Genomic DNA, 10043 nt, shown 5'->3' with positions numbered 1-10043 from the left:
TTTACCGGTTCTCACGGTCTCTTCGCTTGCAGATTTCTTATATTTTTTCTTCTACCCTGATGCATTTACCGGTTCTCACGGTCTCTTCGCTTGCAGATTTCTTATATTTTTTCTTCTACCCTGAAGATGGAGGCGATACGTTCCTCCGAAACTTCGGTTAACACCACATATACACGGTGCCAAATCCCAGAAGACTGCTTTCTTCATAAAAAAAATTGTATTCATTAACTGACAGACTTAGACACGAGAACACAGATTACTAGATGGAACCAGTGAACTCAGTTCAAAATGTGTCTAATCTTGACATTGCAAATAAGAGTAATTCATAGCTCTAACTTAAAGGCTGAGTAGATGGGAAGCCATATAGTAATGTTGATAATGTCATATGGTGATTATACTGCTGCAAATTAAATATTTGTTTTTCTCTGAGCATGTCACTTGTCTTCTTATAATTTGTAGACTGTACACTATAAAATGTCATTTTAATGATGGATTGATTAATAAGACTTTCCTCCTTGGTACTGTGAAGCTTTACTAAAAATTTCTGTTTTTGATGGAGAAAATAAAATTTCATTTTCAAAAAGAGAACCACCATGTGAGGTTTTTGTGAGATCTTCAATTTTAACATGAGCATTACTACATTTCCTTTATTTCTTTCTTTTTCAGAGCAACCATCTCAAAAACAAAACTGAAATTCTTCATGAAATATGCTGGCACCAACTCTGAACTTTGGCGTGGACTTATGTTTTTATTGTTCCTTACTGTCTTTATTGTTCCTTACTGTCTGGAATATCATCTTTCTTTTTAAATAAGACACAACTTGCAGCTGCTGACAGTGCGTAAGTGTACTGGGAGGAAGGCCACAGAGTTTATGTCACATTCACATGAGTACCGTGGCTCTCCTGCTGGTACCTGTAAGCTGAAAAGTACAATTTCTAGTGATTAGTTACTTGCTTACAAGACTTGAGCCAGATTAACAGCCTCTAAGCTAAATCAGACATTAATCAGTAATTACATTTGGCCGTTCTTGATTGCAATAGCAATATTGTATCCTTCCAAGGGAAGAAAGAAACCCTTGTTCAGTTGTAGGCCAGTGTGAAAAGCTGTAAAATTGTACAAGCAACAGAATCAGAAGATGCACAGTCTACTGCAAATCATTGTAAAGCACCACTGATATATCACTGAAACATTTGTAATGGGTTATAAAAGTAACTTGGTTCATCCTGGTCTGTCACACTAGAAATGTATATAAGGTTTTTAACCACTGTCCAGTATGATTATATGTTTCAGTCAAAATGACCCTCTTCAGAAAAATATTATCAACACATATGGAAACTGCTGTTACATGTCATACATACATATATATGTTATATCTTTGTACTAATATTAAGATGTACATTGATATCTTAAAACATCTAAAAATTATTACAATTAGTCTGTTTACAAAATAATGTTCAGTATTTGTTTTAAACTAGAACCAGTTTGGTTTCTTGTCCTTACACTTTTGTAATAATTTTAGATGTTTTAAAAAATCAATGTACACCTTAATATTCGTTAAATGATATAACATATATATCTATGACATGTAACAGTAGTTTCCATAAGTGTTGATAATATCCTTCTGAAGATGGCCGTTTTAACTGAAACATATAAAGGATGAAAAATTAGAAACAGCTTCTATAAATCACACTGGACGGTGGTTACAAATCTTATATGTGGTTATAAAAGGCCTGTCTTTAATCCACATGCAGATGATCAAGAGTCTTCTGTAGGTATACAAAATCTCGAAAGCCACATATACTTGGCCAATAATAATGTCAGGTCATGAAACTGTGTAAGACTGATCTTAAGGCATCTTCTTGGGGGTGGTGATAATGATTTGAACCCAAAATGAATATATAAGTCAGTGCTGAACATTATCTGAAGTCTGAATTGTAATCCTGATGTGTTACTAGTCTTCACTTAAGTAGGTACACAGACAGACTCCAGGTGTTCCCAAACTTACATTTTCCTTGATATCAGTAATGTATAACTGGAAGTTGACATCCTCAGTCACATATATTCCAGCCACCTGATTATTTAAGACAGTTTCAGTATGTTTTAGTCTCTGTTAATAGAAATTTACTTGAAATCACATTATTACAAAAGTAGTTAACATTTGTGTATTTCTTCATGAGATAGGGATTATAATTTAAACATGTACACCTACTCCATTAGGTGCATGCCGATTATGTAGTTCAGTTAGTGTGGTTACTTGTAAGGTTGGAATTGTGTGTGGAGTTGATTTCAGTTTGTAACATTCTCACTCAGAGCAGTCTGCTTATGGTAATTGATGGTCATTACTATCTGTCCTTACCATAGGTAATTAATTTTTCAGTAAATGGTTTTCAAACAAAAGGTATGACACACCTATCAAAAGAAACTGAAGATTTTTTTCTTTATTGTTCAGTATCCTTTTGAGAAGGGTACAATAAAATGGTTTTACTTGGTGTAGTTTTTAATGTATATCATCTTTAGGAAAAATGATATGAAAATGCTTAAATTTCATGATATGTTTGTATGCACTCAGAGTTTCACTGTAAACGTGAGGTGACCACGTGCAGTTGGAGCCCAGGCTGGGCCACTGAAGCGTGAGGCCGATAGCTTTAAATGGTTGCAATGGTAGACTTGCCATTTCTAATTAATTTGTACAGATTTCCTAACAAACTCACTACTGTGATGAAGACTTGTTTTGAGAATTTATTTCATTATGTAATGTAATTCATCTGTGCTGATCACAGTTCAGTTTAATCAGTACAGCACAATTACTGTATGGTTGTAGTGTGTCAATATTTCTTGTTCATGAATGGAAGTACAGTCATCTACAAGCACCAGTGTTACATGAGATATTCATGGCAGTGATCATGAGGAAGTTGGAAGTGACGCTGTATAGGTGGGTAGGAGTCCACAAAGATTTTGGAGGAACGTACTGTCACATTCGTAAAGGTAGACTTCTACTACGTACATTCTGTCACATCCGCAATATTATTGAGGACAAGTCTTCTGAAATGTAATGCTCTGTAATCCATCTTCAGGATGGAAAATTGAAGCTGAAGGCATTGTGTTCCTCTGAAATGTCATTGAACTTCTACCAACATACACAGTATCATATCCCGTATCATCAGCCAAATGAAACTGCTGTTTGTGGATGATCTGATTTAATATTGTGAATTGAAACATCTGTACCTACATAATCTGAATGGCTGATATCTGGAGTCATCCTAAAGATGGAGGCACACATTCCACCTAAACGTTAGTATCCACCTATCAGACTGTGTTTCACCAGAACCCTGGTATCCGCCTTCTGACTACAACACAGTGTTATAGCACACAGCATCCCCACCAAGGAACTTGATGATTATACAGCTTTCCAGTTTTGTCAGGAAAGTTACATCAAGGACTTGTAGCTCAGATGGGGGGAACACAAATACATTTCATTTCATGCATCCTGTTGTGTTATTATATACCATTCTTTATTGGAGTCCGTCGTGACACAACAACATAACGGTGAAAGTTAAAGTTACCTAGCTACATGTTTCAACTTTCTAAAGCACATGATTACTAATTGTGTCTGAATATAGTAATCGTGTGTTTTGCCTGACGATGGCTTTAAAATTGCGAAACATGTAGCTGGGTAATTTTAACCTTGACCATTATGTTGTTGTGTTACGATGGACTCCAATAAAGAATTGAACACAAATACGTGCAATATTTTTGTTGGAACATGCTGGAAAGCATCCACTTGGCAAAGCAAAAGTGGTGGAAGGAAGATATCAGACCAGATCTTGACAAAACTGGGTATATGACTGTGGAACATGATGTGTTCACTAGTGGGCTTTGGTATTAGCAACATTCATCCTGGAAGGGTATGCTGAAAAGTAATGCCTTCATAAGACAGTGGTGAAAATGTAGTTCTGTCCTGCCACACTTACAGAAGTAGAGGTATGCCTTGGTATATGCAAGTTTGAAACATGTTGTTTCATTTTAATGCTGTCAATTATAAGTAATTTAGACCTGCTTTAGTATGAACTGCTTGCTGGCCCATCAAGAGAGGTCAGAAGAAGGGTGAATTAGGATGCTGTGCATGAATGAAATTGCTGTTATGGAAAAGAAATCGGGAGCCATTACTTTCAGCATGCCTCTGTCACCAGGAGAAGACATACACTTCCAAATGAAATATCCCACATTGTGAAATTGGAAATTTCATAATGTTAATTGAAATCCATATTTTAATATTTGTTGCTTAACCTCCAGTGGTGTCCTGCGTACAGAGCACACATGCCATTGTATCACATCACTACGTGGAACACAGAATGCCTATGGCAGCCATAACTTCTGTCTCTAACAGTGATATTATATTAAAAGAGCCAGTTTTTTTATAGCAGTTCAGAATAAGAAAATGCTATAAGCTGTCTATTCATGTATGGGTAGTCACATTTTGAAATTTCTGTGGCATGTAACAAATACTGTGTACATCTGAAATAAAATTACCCTACTTTACCTTTTATCTACAGTGTAAACCTCACATTAAACATAAGATTTGAAGCTTTCGTGGCAGCTACATTGGATGAAATATGCTCTGGCTTTCAGCCATGTCAATTGGTTAAGTATCACCGATGTTGCACAGACATCTCCCTCCCTATCGTCAGACATGGCTGATAGCCCAAGAATATTTTATCAGCTCATGTCATAACTTTCTTCCTTTAAAACAGGGTCATGAGATCTCATTGATGTCTGTGTATGCTTCCTTCCCTGAACCTTTTCATCCATGATTGATGTATCATTAAAATATTCCTACAGGTAAGTCAGTTACAGATATGAGTAGAAAGGAAACGTGACATAGGAACGAGTATTTCACAATAATAGTGCTGCTGCTACTACTAACAAGGATGACTGCAGTTTTCTATTGGTAATGAGTAAGTCTTCAAGATGCACCATTTTACCACACTACAGAAGCTATGGACAAAGATGAACAAAATTTCTGCAATCAGGAATTAAATAAAAAAAACGGTACTTTACGTTTTAATGGTTTTTGGTTAGCAGGAAAACCTGATACTTTTGTTTTGATGGCCTTCGGTTATCAGGAAAACCTGGTACCTTGGATGACCTTCAGGAGCACAGTATTGATGGCAAATGAATTAAATTTAAAAATCCCGGTACTTTTTCGTTTTAATGGTCTTCGGTTATTTTGAAAACCCGGTGGTTATTCTGAAAACCCGGAGGTTATTTGTAAAACCCGGAGCAAGACAGTCTTTGAGCACATTTTGTACATACAGCAAGAAATGTAAACAAAACCCGGTTACTTGGAAAACCCGGAAGGTTTTTCTGAAAACCTGATTGGTTTTTGTGAAAACCCGGANAGCCAACCAACATTAAGGGGCAGGGGCACATGAATCCACGTGAATTCGGTGCCAACTGCACTACTTATAGGTACAGCAAGAAATGTAAACAAAACCCGCAATTTTTTGACATTCAAGAAAACAAGACATGTTACAGCTCTGGGCATCTGGCTGCAAATGTTGCCATATTTCCGAAAAATGAGTTACAGTAGGCAATAAGCATCAATGTTCAGGGGCCAAGTCTATGTACAAATACATTAATGTAGTGCTAAATGCAAATATTTGAAGATACAAGAAATGTATATATAACTGTGATTGTTTTGATCTTATAACCTCTAAAACCTTCAAGAGCACATTTCAAGCCAAAGCTGTGAACTTTCTGATGAGGATTAAACATCACTGCTACAGTTGAACATTTATCTCCTAGATAGGGTATGAGGATAAACTTCATTTCTTCAATTAGCCATTTTTTCAAGCCAACCAGTCAGTTCTCATCCACTTGGTTCATCTGCTTTACACTGAAGGCAAGCTTCAGACCCTATATCAAGTAGAGTATGAAACCACATGATTGAACCTGGGGTGGTGCTGCACAAGGAAATTGTGCTTTACCCCTGGGATTAAGGTGGTTGTGGTCAACTAGTCAGCTGATGCCTCACAGAAGACATACAGAATAAATGGTTTCCCCAGAGCAAGCATTTCAGCATAAATTAAAAGAGTTTATTGAACGTGGATTGACCACTTGGCTTGCACAGATGATGAATCAAGGAAACAGAGTTTACCCTCACATCCTGTAGCTATAAATGTACTCTTGAAAGTATTTTCGAGGTTACAAGTTTAGAGTGTTCAGGGGTTTGTCTACATTTCTTGCAATATATTGAGTCTTGCAATTAGCACTAGATTCATGTACATTAACTTGGCTCTGACCCTTGATGCTGATTGGCCACTGCATCCCCTTCTTCGGAAATACAGCTATATGTGCAGTCAAACTATCAAATCCAAGGCTGAAAGCTTGGGGCTGCGGCAATGCTCTGCTCTTGAAGGTTGTTGAAGGTTACTGGAACAAAAAGTACAGGGTTTTGTTTGTATTTTCTACTGTACCTGCAAATTGTGCATTAAGTATTATTTCATGTATATTAACTTGGCTTCACCCCTTCATGATTCGTTACTTCATTCTAGTCCCATTCCACATGGACTTGAACCCATGTTCTTGTGCATACAAGCCAACTGCTTTACCACTGAGCTAATGTTTGTCATGCTCGATCATTCATCCAGTGTTTGTCATGACTGCTGTATTCAGCACATGTTAAACAGTTTGGTGCAGCCAGTCATCAGCTTTATACAAACCATTCATATTGATATAACATGACTGATCTTGTAGGGATTTATTCTACGTTTATTCTGATCATAAAGTGGACTCTTCAAACAATCAGGCTCTGATGATATTTGTAAATTCACTGCACATGTAGTTTTATAGGCAAATTCAACCAGTACATATGTGGGTCTCAGGGACGGGGCAGCGAACTTACCTTCTGAGGGTTCCATGTTCATGTCGACAGGGAATGCGATTGCAGCTTTTTATGTCTCGAAGTGAAAGCAGTTTTACTTACCTCCATAAACACAACCAACATGTATTCTTTCAACATGCTACTGAATTTTAATGTTTTGATGTTCTGAAATATTCAATATAGGTTTCAAAAAAGGGCAAGAATTTCCAGAATTTACTCCCAATCCAATTATTTTTTAATGTTACTCATCCAACACATTAAAATTCTTAAATATTTTAAAATTATTTGTTAACCGTTTTTACAATGTTACTCTTCTGGCAGAAGTTGTTTTGTATGTTGACATATACTTCATTTTATTTGCACCCTGTACACATTTTGAGTGCAGTGCTGCACTAAGCACAGGGACAACTTTATTTGTTTTTTATGCTGAAACTCATCTGTCTTTACCATAGCCAAGTTATGGCAGTCATACTTCCATAAACTTGTATTACAGAATTCTACATCAATATGATGCCTAAACTGTCCACTATGGCTTGTCAGATTATTGGGGAATTAGCTGCCAAGAAATTTCTAACTGTACCAATTAGAAAAATACCTTAACATCTTCCCACCAACCCCCAAAGCTGCAGCAGTTCCTATCCAGTTTACACTTACAATTACCTCTGCACTCAGACAGCAACTTACGTATCTTACAAAGACATCCTGAGTACCATGTTTGATTTGATTCTTTCATGGCCATGTCTATAAGGAGTTAGGGCCCTGCATTGTAGCAACGTGTAGTTTAGAGATGGCCCAATGTTTAGGAAGAATATGTCACCTCCAAAACGTGGGGCTCTCTCTGATCTACACGTTGCGACAACTCAGAATGCTGTGCTCTTCATTCCAAGTACTAGCCGTAGCCTCCTCACTGTCGCAATGTAATTCAAAACTATCGACAAATGCAGAACACCCAACTCTCAGTTCTCAATTCCTACACCTAACTCCCATGTCAAATTAAAACCAACTGTTATCTACTCATGACTGTGTATTCCTTGTATATGCAATTACAATGTATACTCTCTAAGCGAACAAGTCTTCGGCTAAGATCTTCCATAGGAATATGGCTGTAACCCCGAAGGGTTTACTCTTCTGGGATGTGACACCATGTAGTCTTGTAGAATGTTACCAACATTTCTGAGGAATGTGAGGCCTCCATCTTCAGGATCTTATCCCTTTACATGTTCCTCCAAAGTGGTGGTAACATTCTACCAGGCTACATGGCCTCACATCTAAGAAGACAACATTTTTCAAGTTACCATGTGTTTACAAAAGCCCACTGTCAGTTAATCCAAATTGTCATATGCTGATACTGTATGCAGATATGAGAGCCACAGTTTACAGGGTGAGTTTTGGGAAAGAGATATCATTGACTGTACTTTATTCGATAAAAACTAGTAAAAGAGGTAAGTTGCAACCATACAGAGTCTATTTTACATATACACAGGAACTTTACCAAACATTTGTAACTTCTAACACTTCTGTAAGACATACATGAAAGTGATTTAGACCAACCAAAGTGGAAGCTGATATAATGCTTTAGACTGGTTTCATTGTGGAACTCCCACATCACACTCCATCAAAATGCGTGTTGCCTGCGAGAACTGCAACATACAACAATGGGAATATAGACACAGTTCTGTCACAGAAACTGCTAAATTTTCTGAGCTATGAATATCAGCTTTGTCATGATATCATTACACGCACCAGCAGTATTAATAACCTGGGTGTTTTGTTTGATTCAAAGCTACATTTTACAAACATGTTAATTACATATATTCTGAATGCATAAAGCTTTTAGGACTTATTCGCTCCATTACCTACAGATTTTCCTCCTTGGAGTGTCTGTATGTACTATACTTTACTTTAGTCAGGTCCAAGTTGGAATATGCCTCAGTAGTTCGGAACTACATCACCTCAACTGATGCCAATAAGCTTGAGCACATCCAGCAGAAGTTTGCGTCCGTCTGTTTTGTTTTTTCCCTCATATTCCATATACTTATACTGATGCTTTAGAGAACCTAAGTTTACATTCTTTACATAAATGGAGAAATCACCTTGATGCACTTTTTTTTTGTTCAGGTCTTTCATCTTAAATCCTGCGCTTCTCTTTTGGAAAATGTTAGCCTTCATGTTCCTCCCAGAAATCTTACGGACTTCTCATTGTTTGGTGTTTGCCCCTCTAATAAACACTGTCCTTCTGCTTGATGCGCCTATGCTGCCAACACGGTGGGTAAAGATCTTGACATATTTGCAATCGGAACAGTTTCTGTCAATCACATTGGACTCAAAATTGTTAATAATATTTTATAACACTCCTAATATTATGTGTGTGTATGTAGGTAAAATTTAAATTAAATTCTCTTAGTGGGGGGGTGGAGTCCAACTGGGTTCACTCGGCATGGCGGCAATTGATTGGCCTACTGTACCTCACCGGGTGATTATAATGATGGAGAATTTGGTGGAATGAAGATTGGCAGGGGAAACTGAAATACTTGGAGAAAACCCATCCTAGTGCCACTTTGTCCACCGCAAATCCCACTTGACCAGACCCTGGCTCAAAGCCGGGCCTCAGTGGTGGGATGCCAGTGACTAACCACTTGAGCTATGGCGTGGCCTGTGTATGTACGTATATTGATCTTGTTTTATTTTTCTTTCCTGTTAACTTTAAATTTTCTTGGAATTATTATCAATTTATTGCCATAATATAGACTCAAGTTTTGTATTTTGGTTTTTAATTATTTTTGTGTATTTCTATGTACTTGTGCTGATATTTTAACTGGTCTCTGTGCTGTTAAGTTTGCACGTAAATAAACATGAATTGAATTACTATTATTATTAGGATGTTGAGCTGGCACACAAATAAGTAAGAATTTATTGGGTTATTGTTATTATTATTAACTTCTATGTGTATATGTATGGGTATTGTCCTTTCTCACCACATAATAGCATAACCATTGAAAATGTTTACAATATTATATTTGAGCATCCTGTTACACTCACACAATATATATGAGACAAACACCGTCTTAAGTGTAACAATTTAATTGTAGTTCTTTCTTCTTTTCCTCCTCCACACTACATGTTTCGGCCCTAAATGGCCATCATCAGGTGTGTATTCTTA

General features: G+C 37.0%; 1 long non-coding RNA gene across 3 annotated transcripts in view; it reads left to right on the top strand.

Annotated features, from left to right (window-relative positions):
• LOC111871838 overlaps positions 1-4546 on the top strand; it is an 11501-nt gene extending 6955 nt beyond the window's left edge. For all 3 annotated transcript variants that reach the window (XR_002844107.2, XR_002844108.1, XR_002844106.2), the window contains one exon: positions 667-4546. This is a non-coding gene — a long non-coding RNA (uncharacterized LOC111871838). The remainder of the gene's footprint in view (positions 1-666) is intronic.
• Positions 4547-10043: the final 5497 nt, after the last annotated feature.

The sequence above is a fragment of the Cryptotermes secundus genome, unplaced genomic scaffold (genome assembly GCF_002891405.2).
Source record: "Cryptotermes secundus unplaced genomic scaffold, Csec_1.0 scaffold1242, whole genome shotgun sequence".
Classification (NCBI taxonomy): Eukaryota; Metazoa; Arthropoda; class Insecta; order Blattodea; family Kalotermitidae; genus Cryptotermes; species Cryptotermes secundus.
This window is presented reverse-complemented; position numbering and strand designations above follow the sequence as displayed.